Source organism: Typopeltis vanoorti, chromosome 14 (assembly GCF_054136105.1).
Source record: "Typopeltis vanoorti isolate ZY-2024b chromosome 14, IOZ_Tvanoo_1.0, whole genome shotgun sequence".
Lineage (NCBI taxonomy): Eukaryota > Metazoa > Arthropoda > Arachnida > Uropygi > Thelyphonidae > Typopeltis > Typopeltis vanoorti.
In genome coordinates this window covers 4,780,089-4,794,730 of record NC_143562.1, presented here as the reverse complement: position 1 = coordinate 4,794,730, position 14,642 = coordinate 4,780,089, and the positions used below count along the sequence as shown (strand labels likewise).

The window sequence follows — 14,642 nt, the reverse complement described above, 5'->3', positions numbered from 1 at the left end:
ATTTGCAAAATCAGCTGATAAACACAATGAAACAAATCCATGACGACTTTCCACAAAGCCAACATCGCCCAGTATTGGTAGAAGTAGGAATACAAATACCAATAATACGGTGTACTCCATGACCAAGATGGAATTTTAGAAAAGCGAACTGGCAGGATTTTTCACAAGAACTGCATAAAATAGTAAGATGGATACTTCCTGTGAGTGAAAACTACAACAGATTCATTGGACCTGTCATATCAACAGTGAAGAAATATATTCCAAGGGGATTCCGAAAGGAATACATACCTGGCTGGAATACGTTAACCCTGAAGCTAACCCTGTTGAGCAAGCAGGCTTTAGGACTCAACGTAATTGCACAAACCAAGTACTAAGCCTTACTAGCTTAGTACTTGGTTTGTGCAATTACGTTGTTACCCAAAATTTCTGTTGTGTTTGTTGACCTTATTGCTGCATATGGCACGATATGGAAAGAGTGGATGCTATATAAGCTGATACAAGTCATACCATGCCAATCCATCATAAGACTTATCCATTATAAGATTGAGAAAGCTGAGCAATGGGCTCCCGCAGGGCTCAGTATTAGCACCAATCTTATCAATTTATATACATCTGATCTACCGACAACTAGGTCAAAATAATTTGCTTATGCTGATGATATAGCCCTCGCCACCCAATACAAGAACATCGAAGTAACTGAAGATATTCTCCCAAATGACCTTAGAACCATTGGGGAATGCTTTCATAATGGAGACTAATGGCATACCTCAATAAGACCGAGGTTAGCTCCTTTCACCTAAACACCAAATTGGCAAATAGGAAACTTCAGGTTTGCTTTACGAACACAATGCTGCAGCACCAAGATTTCCCTAAATATTTGGGTGTTACGTTGGATAGAATATTATCTTTCAAAAGATATCTGGAGAATCTCTCTCTCTTTAAAGATCAGAACCAGTAATAATATCATGCAAAACCTGTGCGGTTCTACATGGGGTTCTTCTGCCATTAAACTGCGATACTCCACGTTGGTCTTAGTCTACTCTGCGGCAGAATATTGTTCACCAGTATGGCTAAACAGTCCTCATATCAAGAAAATCGACACGGAAATAAATGCAGTGAAGAGGACAATAACAAGTTGTATCAAATCCATTCCCCTCTACTAGCTTCCAACTTTGAGCAATATTGCACCAACAAACCTGTGCAGACAAAATGCTCTAGTAAAAGAGTACAATAAATAAACAGCAGTCCCCTATTTCCAATACATGAAGACCTCCCATATAAAATAAGAATCGCTTATATCCCGACAGTCCCCACTAATTCTGCTTGAAGAACTAGCAAATAGCAATTTCAATGTTAATTCGAAGTGGCTAGAAACTTGGAAAGAAAAATGGCCACCAGACGTAAGCAAGTATATCCTTCAAGTATATCTATCCAGTCAAAATCGGAAAGGGATTGAGCTTCCATGTCATCTATGGAAAACCCTAAATAGGATACCCATGGGACATGGTATCATCTCAGACAGCTTACACAAGTGGGGATCACCTACACCCCAACGCCACTGTGGGGCCATAAATCAAACTATCCAGCACATTGTGAAGGACTGCAGCATAAGAGCCTACCCTGGTGACCCGAGAGACTTTTTGAGGCAGTTCCTTCAGCTCTTGATTTGCTATCTGAACTAGACTTGAAATTTTAGTGACTTTATTTTTTTACCCGATATTTGTATATGTACATTACTTGTCTCATTTTTATCTGCACAAATATGTATTTATATATTCTGATGTCATGTGTCTTTATTATGCTCAAGCTAAATGAATAAATAACATAGGGATGTTGGATCTCAGAGATTCTATACGTTTTGATCTTGGTTTTGTCGGGGTTAGATGTGAGCTACGACACTTTGAACTTCTCTAAGATATTGGAGATTTAAAGAATGGAGCCGTTGTCTCATAAGGTGCACACCATGCAATCCATGTAAGCTATTACTTTATGGTCATTCGTGGTGAGCGGCAATGGAATCCCTCTGACAGCACAAGAGTTGTTGATGGCTGAAGTACTAGCGCGAAAAGTAGCGTACTGAGGGGGACAATCATGTTTAACCCCATTTTGGATATAGGTGTCCGTTGATAAAAAGGCATGTAGAACTGTTGTTGCTACTTCCTCTGATGATGGAAAGAAGTCCACTGCTGAACCCAACATTCTGAAGCATGTTGAACAGAAAGGAATGACTCACGCTATCCAACGCTCTGTTCAGATTAATGAACAGCAATGCCATTGAATACTTTTTGATGTTGAGTAGACATAACAGTAATTTTATTAGGATGAGAGTGAATTCTATCGATCGGCCAGGAAACCATACATATGAATACTGTAGATAATGTACCTTATCCACACCTCAGCATGTCGCTTAAATATAGGGAGGATCTTGTAATCTGTGTTCGATAGACTGGTGGGCCTCTAGTTTTTTTATGTAGGCAGGATCTCTGTTAGCCTTGGGGATGAAGACAGTATGGCATTCCACAAATTCTCGCGGCACATTTCCGGAGTTAAGGAAGGTTTTAAAGAATTCCACGAAAATCGGAAGAATGGAATCCCATTCCACATGATAAAGTTGCGTCCCTAGTCCGTCCTGTCTAGGCTGTTTTTTTGTTTCGCCATTGCTTGAAGGCCGATGTTACTGGTCGATCCAACCCTGTCTGGATGTATGCAGGAATAGAATCAATGTTCCAATAGGAGTATATCTGGAGAGTACTGTTATCTAGCTAGAGTTGAGTGTAGTAGTACCACCAGAAGGCTATCATGATGTCAGGTTTAGTGGTGCTTGCGCACCTGCCTTTAGTGATGGTTGGCTCCTGCCGGAAATTGACAAAGCACCTGTTGTAAAATGCGGCCGATTACCTATCTTCCTAGCGCAAGTGGAGTCTCTCTGATCTTGACGTTCTTTTCCTCTACCTGATTCTCTTTCTTCATGACGATGTCGGGATTGATATCACGGGTGATGTTTACACATGGAAAGACTTCGCGTTGGCTGGCCACGAACTATCTACTTTTCTTGTAGTTCACGGAGTCGAGATCTGTGAATGAAGGCACGTTCTTGGCCTCATTAATCATATTTTCTTTGATGCTGACTTTTCACTTGTGCACACCTGTCCCATTCCCAGCCAGCATGGCCCAGGTGGAGCTCAGCTGGTAAAGCGTGGCCGATAAGTCTGATGGTAACTGCCAGGGACCCAGACCAACTTCTACTGTTTCTAGATGATATGCGATCATAAGCATTTTGTGGTCCGAGATGTTAGCATCGATGTCAGCTTGCCTTATGGACTCGAATACGGAGACGTGGGATGGTGACAAGAAACAGCAGTCAAGCCATTTGCCTATTCATTTGCCAGTCCACATATAATTCCGATTGCAGGGGTTGTGAGCATTCCAGATGCCCTCAAGCTGGAGATTTCTGAGGTTAACTTCCAGGTACGTGTAGCTAGCAGTGCCAGTGGTGGGATTTCCTCCTACCTTATCTCGGGTCGGGTTCTCCATGCAGATAAAGTCCACATCATGATGACACGTGGTACGACATTCATGTAGGTGTTAAGTGACTGGAAGAATCTTGATTTTTCTGTAGAATTTACCGTAGCGTAGCGTAGATGTTTATAACCCTGGCAGAGCAGCCCCAGTACTTCCAGTCAATGGCGAGTATTCTCCCCTCAGTATCCAAACAAGGAAATTTGGTATAGGAGATAGGAATGAATGCGGAGAAAGATTAATTCAATTTCAAACCAAACCTCAGCTAAAAATAGCCAACACTTCTTTAAGAAAAGATCTCAGCAAAATTAAACGTGGAAAGGACCACACGATATAACCAAAAAAATGAAATAAATTACATTCTAACCAACAGAATGAATATAATCAAGAATACCATATTATATTCATTCACTATAATTAATGAATATAATCAGAGTAAAAAAGAAGTAAAAACACAAGAGAAGAAGCGAGAAAACTTATGCAAAAACAACAGATGACTCCATAATAAATGAAATGCTTGAACAAAAAAATAGAAAAATATATCAAACGGAAATAAATAAAAGGATACTGGAAGCAAAGGAAGAGATTGATTTAAATACTCCACACCAAGATATTATACATATAATCATAAACAGCTTACAGTATATACGATAAGAAAAAAATCCTAATACTAATAAGAATTGTTATTATTACAAAAGGCAAAACTATCAAAAAGAAAATATGAAAGAAAATAAGCTCTGTTTAAGTACTTGTTCGATTAGATACATGTCTTCCGGAAGTTCGTTGGGTATACAGCCTTTTGCAGTTGAGGTTCATAGAAAGTTCCGTCCACTATCACTCCGTCACGACCGCGAACTCTATATACTACAGGGTTTCTGTATATTCTGAGCAATAGTGAACAGTTCTCGTGTCCACTTATCCCTAAACCCTTTTCTAAATTTGTGGGTATCATCACTTAAAACCACACTATCACCTACTTGAAATTTTGGTTTGGAAGTCTCCTCTTGGGTTCCGTACAAATATTTCCAAACACGATCCTCGTTGTGAAGGTTAACTTCCGAAGAAGCCAAACCGATAGTGCGGTGTGGTGTGAGGTTATACGTATGTACAAGGGTCGGCAGAACTTTCGTATAACTTTTACTTGTAGTGTACGTCATCCATTTGTAGATCTTTGTTTTCAATGTTCTGATAAATCTTTCTGCAATGGGTGTTTTCATTTTGCTCCTGGTCGTGTAGAAATGAATATTATGGTTTTTAAACATTGCACGAACTTTCTGGTTGCAAAACTCTTTTCCTTGATCAGTGTTTATGTAACATGGCACTTCTTCTTTAAAAATAGACTCGAAAGCATTAACAACAGCGTCTGTTGATTTCTTCTTCAGTGTTCGAACCCACGCAAATCGGGAAAAACAATCAATGCACACAAGAAGGAAACATACGCCCCCATTCTCTTTTGCATGGGATGACATAATCTGCCAAATCATATCGAAAAGTGTGTAAAAGTGTCGGGACTTTGATTTGATTGCGTTTAAACTTTCTTTTAATGGGTTTATGTCTCACATAAGTAGGTTGTATTGTGTTGTAGGTTAGGATTATAGTAATCTGCTAACTTTTCCATCTAACAATAATATTGTTTTTTCTTTGCAGGTGAAAATCAAGAACCATCGCAAAAGTGGCAGATACTTGCTTTTATACTGCTAATATTAGTGTATGTGAAAATTGACATACTCATCTGTGATGCAGTATCAAAATCAGTCAATCGTACATGTCTCATCAAAGAAATGTTACGACAAGAAAAACACCACATGTACTGGTGATATCTGTGAATTCCCATTTCTACATATTGCATGTAAATAATATCTGTGAAATAAATGTGTAAACTTGAAAGAACAAACAGTGTCGTTGATGTGTTATGCATATTTAAGTAAGATCACTTTTGAAATTACAGTGAATTCACACACAATTTATTTATTTATTTATGGATTGAACTTTAAGATCTTAATTTTAGACAAATCGAATATTCGGATGAGTTATGAATAAAATATGAATTAGAATTAGAATATGAATAAATATGGATGAGTTATGGGGGAAAAAGTGTGTGTTTGCAGGACATTATTCAGAAAAGCATAAACGCTGCCGCTACTAGACTCTACTATACTCTAAGAATTCCAAGAGTCTTTTAACAGGAAAGAAATACCCAACTGTATTGGAAATTAGTACTGCCATTTATAGACAACCAATGACAAAACATGACGACAATGAGGGATGTGTGTCACCCTGGGAAAATTCCAAGACATCTTATCTCAAAAACATCGCCCACAATTCCATAGACAAATTAAAACAACATGTGATGTCACAGAGATATGTTCCCCAGAAATTTCCAAACACATAACGTCACGTTTCCTTATCTCTAAAACACCCACAATGCAATGCACGAACCAAACACACAACGTGAAGTCCCTGACAGATTTGGGGCCCCCGAGTGAAATTCCAAACTGTATTTTATTACTAACCATCACCCATAATGCCATATGCAAACCATTAACCTATCTAAAACTCATAGCAGCACATATCCATGACACTGATGTCACTACCCGCATTCACCCTACCCTGTTTGGTTTTAAGTGTCCCACCAATCACATCACGAATCCTTATCCACTAATATATCTTCTTTTCCGTTCAAAACAATGACGCCACTTATTTACAACTAACAAATTAGGTCACTTATCTTTATCTGATAATAACACACATCCACGACACGATTCCTTATCTTATCTTGATCTTATTCAAAGCGACCCACCAATCACGACACTAATCCTTATCTACTAATATATATTCCTTTTCCATTCAAAATAATAACATCACTTATTTACAACTAACAATTATGTAACTTTTCTTCATCTGATAACAACACACATCCATGTCACGATTCCTTATCTTATCTTGATCTTGATTTGGTTAAAAGTGTTCCACCAATCACGACACGAATCGTTATCCACTAATATATCTTCCTTTCCATTCAAAACAATAAGGTCACTTATTTACAACTAAACATCATCCCCCAGGGAAATTTCAAACTCATGACGTCAAGCCATGCCTCCACCAGAATGACGTCATCACACGTCACGAATCCTTATCTTATCTCGATCTTGATCTGGTCAGAAGTGCCCACCAATCACGACATGAATCCTTATCTGTACCATCACCCATAATTCCATACGTGAACCAAAACACAAGAACTGAAGCCATTGACACTTATGCCCTCAGGGAAATTCCAAACATTCCAAACAGATGGCGTCACACACAATGACGTCATCAAATAAACAACCAGTCACGTCACGATTCCTTATCTTATCTTGATCTTGATCTGGTTCAGACTGCATCCCATACTACTGAGGCTCTACCAATCGACCAACCTTTGCTGGTTAAGAATTCGTGGTTTTTTGGAATCAAGTTTTTGAAATGAAAAATGCTGTAGAAGAAGAAATTTTTCCTAATTTAACAACATCAGTTAAAGCTGTACGGTGCTTCCTTCATTCATCAGCAATAACTGAAAGAATATTTTCAGCAGTGACAACAAATAAGAATAAAATAAGAAATCAACTAGAAACTCCCTTGATGAATGGACTCCTTTTGACAAAAGAAAAATTGAAACATTCATCGGCTACAGACAGAGGCATAGCTAGAGGGGGCGGTCCGCCCCGGGCGGCACCTTGAAATTTTGCAGTTAATTCTAAAATACAGTCTCGAGAGCTCAGTTCCAAATATTGCAATACTACTGCGAATTTTCCTCACAATTGCTGTAAGTGTTGCTAGTTGTGAGAGGAGTTTTTCTAAATAAAATTGATTAAGAATTACCTACATTACTATGAAACAGACTTCGCCAATATCATCAACGATTTTGATAAAAGCAAAGTAAGCAAAATAACATTTTAGAATGTTGAAATTAAAGTTTTACTTCAAAAATAAACATAGTGTTTTAATTTATTTCCCTATACGTCGTTTTGACTTTCTGTAATCTTTTTGGTGTGTATTGAGAGGGGCGACAAACTCAGGGACCGTCCCGGGCGGCAAAAGCTCTAGCTACAAGGTCCTCAAGTTCCTCACGTCTTCGACGGGAATCGAACCTATCACACTCCCGCCCCAGGTATATGGTTGCAAAGCAACTAGTAATATTTTATTAACCATAAAGCATCTACATACATTCCAAATAAATATATATACATTTGTACATAGAATGCTTATTTTGATTTACATTCTTGGTCTTAATAATATATTATGTACAATTTATTTTTCCTTATTTTTAACATCAGTAATCTGCTCAGTGTCTGCTTCTTCCTACAGTCCTTTTTACATGAGTTGAGCAGTATTTTTCTTTTAATGTAACATAACTTAGCCCTTTGTTATGTTTGACTTGACACTTTTACATTTGGCTGTGAACATTTTGGATTGTACATTATACATTTGGATTATACAGTTTGGATTATACAGATTATAGTTTGGATTATACAGATATAGTTGGGATTATACATTATTAATTTATCATGAAGTGTTAAGCGCTGTTTACATATACCTTATCACTTTCAGATTGCAAATGTCTATATACATATGTAGTATTTGTTTTAACATAGAAGGAGAGGGTTACATTTTGGCAGATATTTGAGTTACCCACCGGATCAGCAAAATGTCATCGACTTCTTCCACTATATAAACCGTCATTGACATTTTTTGATACATAAAACTAAACTACTACCTCTAGGCTAACCGTGCAGACTCAGATATTACTATCTCTAAAGAATTAATTAATTTAGCAAAATGTACTAAAAATAATGAATTAATACTTCCATTGTTTTTCTTGTGAGTGGGAACCACTATATATATATGCAAATAGAATATTAAATAACTGAAAATTTAAAGTTAGATTATTTACATGAAATGTTACATAAAATTCTAGCATTTACTAATTATATGAAGAGCCAAAGGCTTCAATTCGGCGACGTGAAATTATTTAATTGGACTCGCCGAACTTTATATAGTTTCTATATTCGGCTATGAAACAATATGGGATGTAATATCCCTTAACTTAAGTAATTCTAGTATTCCTCCCCCCCCCCCCCAGATTTAGTAGCTTTTGCATAAGTTGGTACAAAATAATTTTGCTGGATGGTCACCCTTGTTTTGCTTCAATTTCTATCCACACCTCACGGGATGTTATCAGTATCAAGTTTCTCGCGGTGAAATTGAAGAGTAAAGTAGTATACTTGGAAATTAGTACTTTTTGCTATTTTGAACATACAACCATACAAAAAAAAAAATGATGTATCCTTCTTCACCAAATCAATAGCTATAGTGTAGTGATTGTAGAGGAATAGTATTATTTACAAAACCTGAAAACCATTCTTTGTTTATGTAAGGTGCAAAACTGTCATATGATAAAGTTCATTAAAATTGCTACAAGTAGTTCGTAACTTTTTCTAGGCACTTTATCAACATATTGCAAACTCAGCCGAACTTTAGTATTGGTAAGTGGATTATTTCCTGGCGAAATCATCTGCTAGAATTACCAAAAATGTTTTCTCTTCTTCCCTTCGATCAGAAAATGTTTTAAAGTGACCGACTGTTATCAAGATGAATAAGGACGAGATTTTTTGTAGGGGAGAGGGAGAGGGAGAGAATCTCTGAAAGCTATATTAAGAATAGTAGGAGCGAGGTATAGGTTATTTGCATGGAGAGTGAAATACATTGCGTGAGACTGGTGAGTACAAAAATTAGTTTAAGGTGTGGTTCGAATTTTTTTTTTGTGTGTGGATGTCTTGCACGTTGAGAGTTTTGACTCCATGGTAGTCTAATTATAATGAAGACGTGGCGGATCTTCTCGACTAGAAATAAAGCCAAATGACAAATAATTTTCTCCGCAATGGCGAACGTTAGTTTTTAATTTAGTTTTAGAAGATCCGGTACTAGATATGGAATCAGCTGCTGATGTGCTGGGCAAAACTAACTTCACTTTCTTCTGTCTTTCCTTTTTTTTTTTTTTTTTTTCTTTCGACGTACTAGCTTCACTTTCTTTGTTGTCTTCAAATTTTCATTTTTTTTATTACAAATTTATCCATGTTAAAGGAATACTGTTGAATAAAATTAACTGAATGAAAAAAAAAACAATAAAAGAACTCTTACTAGTTACCTTAAAAATAAGAGAATTAAATGAAGTTATTTGTGAATACAGTTATCAAAAGATTAAAGCTAATGCTAATTAACTCACACCTTTAAACTTACAGATTCACCAACTGTAAGTTTCGTCAAATATAAATACGGGAGCTTCAGGTGTGTGCCACGGCTCACTGATTGAAAATCTCTGCACTAGGATGATATGTCCTTGCAAATTGGTCACCCAGTAACTCAACTATTTCATCTGCTTCTGTCTCCTCATGACCATCATCACTCACCAAGGTTAATTTTCCATAGTCATTCTTCCTCTTATTTACTCATTGAACGAAAGAACTGTTTGGGATTTCCTTTGGTCGCCTTGCGTAGACCAAATCTGATTTTGCATAATCCGATTTTGCCTTCCTTGCCTTGCTGGTTACCTTGTAATGTTCATGAGTTTTCTATTTACCCTTCTCCTTATATTCCCTTCACAGCATTTTCTTCTTCTGCAGCTTGTACTTGATAATATCACTCGTCCATCTAACTCCCACCCAATTAACCTTCCTTACTCTAGATATACAACTTAATTCTGCTTCCTCTAGATCAGCGTTTCCCAAAATAATCCTCAACTATATCCTATGCACACTAACATCCTTACCCTGCAGTGTTTTATGCCATGGTACACATTTAAGCTTCTTCCTAAGCATGTCATAATCACCTTTCTCGTAGTTCCACAAATACCCCTTCTTGATAGATTATTCCTCATGTTTTACAATCTGCCAAGTCAAGACTGCATGGTTACTTTCACCAATTGGAGGCAATGTTGTCACCTTGGTTATGGATATCTCTTCTGATCTTATGACCAGGTACTATACTCTCCTACCTACCCCCTGGTCCCCTATATTATATGCTGCTTTAAGTAATTATCTCTCAGCATGTGTATAAATTCTATTTCTTTTCTGCCATGTGATCTTTCTTCCTTCCAATCTATCTCCACAGTTGAAGTCCGTCCATAATAATCACTCGAACGGTACGCATTCTGCTAATTTTGCAATGCATGTCTTCCAGAGCATCTGTGAAACTCTCTGGCCTATAGCAACAACCAACTATATTTTGTGTGACTAGCCTTAATCTCACACCAGATTGCTTCAAATGAACAGCCACCCTCTCACCTGTCTCCTATTCTTTTTGGTTGCAATTCATATAATATCTTCAGCAGTACTACTCCCCCCCCCATCCCATAAGTCTCACCAATGCCTATAACGTTTGTTGAGGTTGCACTGATATCTTCTTACAAATGACAGGAGTATCAGGAATAAAGGGAACAACCTTAGCTTGCCCAAATATTGTTGAAATCAGAAAAATGTGATTCACAGAGGAGGGTGTCCTGACAGCAATAGAAGTAGATTTTTTTATGATAGAGTAGCAACAGCATGAATGGTTAATGAGTTTAAGGAATGATATGATAGATTTTGTATAGTCTAAGATGGGAATCCCACAATAAGTTTTGATTCTGCAGAGGTCCTGAATAATAACCATAATAATAAATTAATCCAGAACTTTGAATCAAGATTTCCAATTGTACTAGGCCTTACTATTGAATATTTCTTGGTTTTCAAAGTCTGACTAGAGTGTACCACATTACATATACTTTAAAGAAATAAGTTAATTTCTTAGACAGAATTTGGTCTACGTGTAGTTTGGTGCAAATGTCAATAAATATCTCAATTATGTGATATTTCAGGAAATGAATCCAATTAAAAACTTGGGTTTTTTTTTGCTCTTTATTTGTATACTCCTTTGTTCCTTTACAAGCACAAATTGTACATCAGATTTACTACATTTTCAAAAAATTGCAATTAATAACACATCAAGAGTGACTTTAGCCATGGTGATTTTAACAGCAGATCAGAAGATGTATGCATTTTTAATCTTATAATTGAAATGGTATCTCATTCAAAAGTAGAAAAAGAACAAGAAATGGCTTTATTATTATTAATATAACTCTTTTGCAGAATCAAGCCAGCAACACTGAACAAAAAAAAAATCTCAACAACAACACTGATTTTGATGGAAGTTTATTTTCCACTTGGTGAGACTACAATAAATTTAGTTTACTCCTTTACCCAAGTGTAGGCAAACAAAGTTTGTGCCTGAAGTAGTTCAGGACTGAGGTAACTTGTAGCAAAGGTGGACCAAGCTCTCATCGTTTCTTGTCTCAGTATCTCCCATAATGCAAAGCACATCTTGCGGACATGTATAATGCTATGCATTAAGGGAAGGGCCACTACCCAGCCCTTCCCTTAATGCATACCATTATACATGTCTGCAAGGAGATGTGCTTTGCATTATTGGAGAAAATGAGACAAGAAACGATGAGAGCTAGGTCCACCTTTGCTATGAGTTGCCTCAGTACTGAACTACTTAAGGTGCAAACTTTGTTTGCCTACACTTGGGTAAAGGATTAAACTAAATTTATTATACTGATTTTGATGTTTAGTGAAATAAAACCAAATGTCTAAAGCTAATAAATAACTGAATTTATTTAACAAATTAGATTTAATAACACTTTTTTTTATAATGTGATCATATAGATAATGAATAACATAGGGGATAATGTACATCCTTGTCTGACACCAGATTTAACATTGAACCATCTACCTGTACTTCCTTCAGTTCCAACTATTGACTTATAACTCAAACACTAAGTATTGCTTGATATAATGCCCCACTGGCAGCATAAAACTGTAGCGTATTGAATAGCTTCTCTCTTGGCACCTTGTCATATGCCTTTTCCGGATCTACAAAACTTAAATACAGATCTTTGTTATTGTTACGTCTTCGTACTGGCCCTGTTATTATTAGTTATGTTATTTACTAATCTTACTTATTCTCAGCTATTCCGTCGCCGACAAATTTATATTCTTTTAAGTTGACTGTGCCAGTCGGCAACTGAATTCTGACACACAATTTAAAACTGCTGAAAAACAATATAGGGATCAAGTGGTTTGCAGTCATAGTCCTCCTTTCTTAGTTGTTAATGGATTCCCCTATTACTTATGCATGGTCTGAAATTTAACAAGTGGTAACTCAATTCTCAGAACAGTGACAGACTCATGAGGTTTGAATTAAAGAAATACATTTATTTAGACAAATACATATATACACTTTAGTTAGAAATTCCAATTCTAAAGAGCCTGAACTCCCCCCCCCTCTTAAATTAACATATCCAAAAGGTTTACTCTAAAATCTTATTCTAGCAATCTCATACTTTTCCTTGTGTAACTATGTTACACAAGGAAGGTTAATTCTTACAGAGTTGCTCAGTTCCCATATATATAGGAATAACACATATACATAGATACATTCTACAATCCTAATATGAAGCATATCAGAGGTTCTCTGTCTTGCAAATTTCACATGGGACAATATTCTCATGAATATTGTCCTATGTGAAATTTGCAAGACAGCTATCCTCAGGCTTTACCCTCCCCCAAAATTCAATTAATATTCAAATTTAAATTTAAATTAATGATACAAATGTTTCTTCCAACATAAACAGTTCGAAATCTTGGTTCCCAGCTCAGCTTAAGCTTAGAGTGTCACTTGCTCTTTAGACGTAGACAGAAATGTCCAAAAGAATACAGTTCTTTAGATACAAAGTGGAAGTTGACTATATGGAGCTACTTAACCCTCTAGTTCCTATACCCGCTTTGGTTATTATTCAGTTTTAATATGAAAACTTGCACCTTACCATTCTTGCTTTTCTGGTAGTTCTTGGAATTTCCTTAATTAGACTTCTGGGTTTCCTCACCGTATATTTCTTATGGCATCTGCGACATACTTCTATTCTTTTCGAAAAGGTTCACCTCTTCGCTGATTTGTACCTTGGCATGGCTAACCAACTGCTCCTTTCTGGAACTCTGGCCGCATTCCTCAGTTGTGGCTACAGTCGACACGGCACGCACAGCAACGAGAGAATATTGAGGGGTACGCGGCAAGCTTAACAGCTATCCAGCACTTGAACCAGGAACAGAAAAATAAGAGAGTGATTAAATTACACGCCGAAACCTATATAGTTAATGTGAGCACCCTGTCTTGGTGACTACGTTATGCACGTAGCGGCGGCCGATTGGTCACCACAACTCCGAACTGTTTTTGACATGGCTCAATACATATATCGTTTTATATACATCTTTCAGCATTTATACATAATTTTCCTTTGTTAAATAATCCACAAACATTATCTATTTAAATTATGGGTTTCTCAAAAATCACTTAATATCCACTAGAAAAATGGTTAGACACAGTTCTGAGTTACCAAAATGCACATTTCTTCTGGAGGCATAAGCATGTCCATATCCATGGTTTTTAACGTTACCTTATGTTGGGTTGGAAATAGGATGACTCATTAAAAGTGAATCGGCACCTTTTCCGACACAACATTACAATCCCATGATTTTTGAACAGTTTGTTGTAAAGTGAAAATCTGATTCCTGACAGCCTCTATTTGGCCTGAATTCAGCTTGTTCTTCATCAAGCTTCTTTTGCACAATCCTTCTCAACCGTTTCTCAAGTATATTTGCAGAGATCTTACCAGGAACACTCAGTAGAGAAATACCTCTGTAATTCTCACATTCAGTTTTATTTCACTTTTTGTATATGGGTACTATGAGAGCTCTGTTCCAATCATGTGAAATTTGTCCTTCTGTCCAGCCCTTCTGAGCTATGCAGTGCAGCTCCTATAAAACTTTTATACCTCTATACTTGAGCATTTCTGATCAGATATCATCTACTCGAGCTGCACATTTCTGGCTTTTTATTATTATTTTTATTACCCCAAGACCTCATGGAATCAAAGATTCATCTGGGAGGTCCTTTTATCATACACACAGCTCATCATATCGTGTCTTGAACACACTCAAACTATTTGCAGACACCACACTCTCAGGCAAGGCATTCCAATCATTTACAAC

At 36.9% G+C, this 14,642-nt stretch overlaps 1 protein-coding gene across 1 annotated transcript in view; it reads left to right on the top strand.

Annotated features, from left to right (window-relative positions):
• Positions 1-9,138: 9,138 nt before the first annotated feature.
• Positions 9,139-14,642, top strand: part of LOC150099132 (uncharacterized) — a 63,471-nt gene continuing 57,967 nt past the window's right edge. Inside the window, exon 1 of the mRNA XM_090404264.1 lies at positions 9,139-9,274. The gene's annotated coding sequence lies outside the window, so the exon portion shown is untranslated. The remainder of the gene's footprint in view (positions 9,275-14,642) is intronic.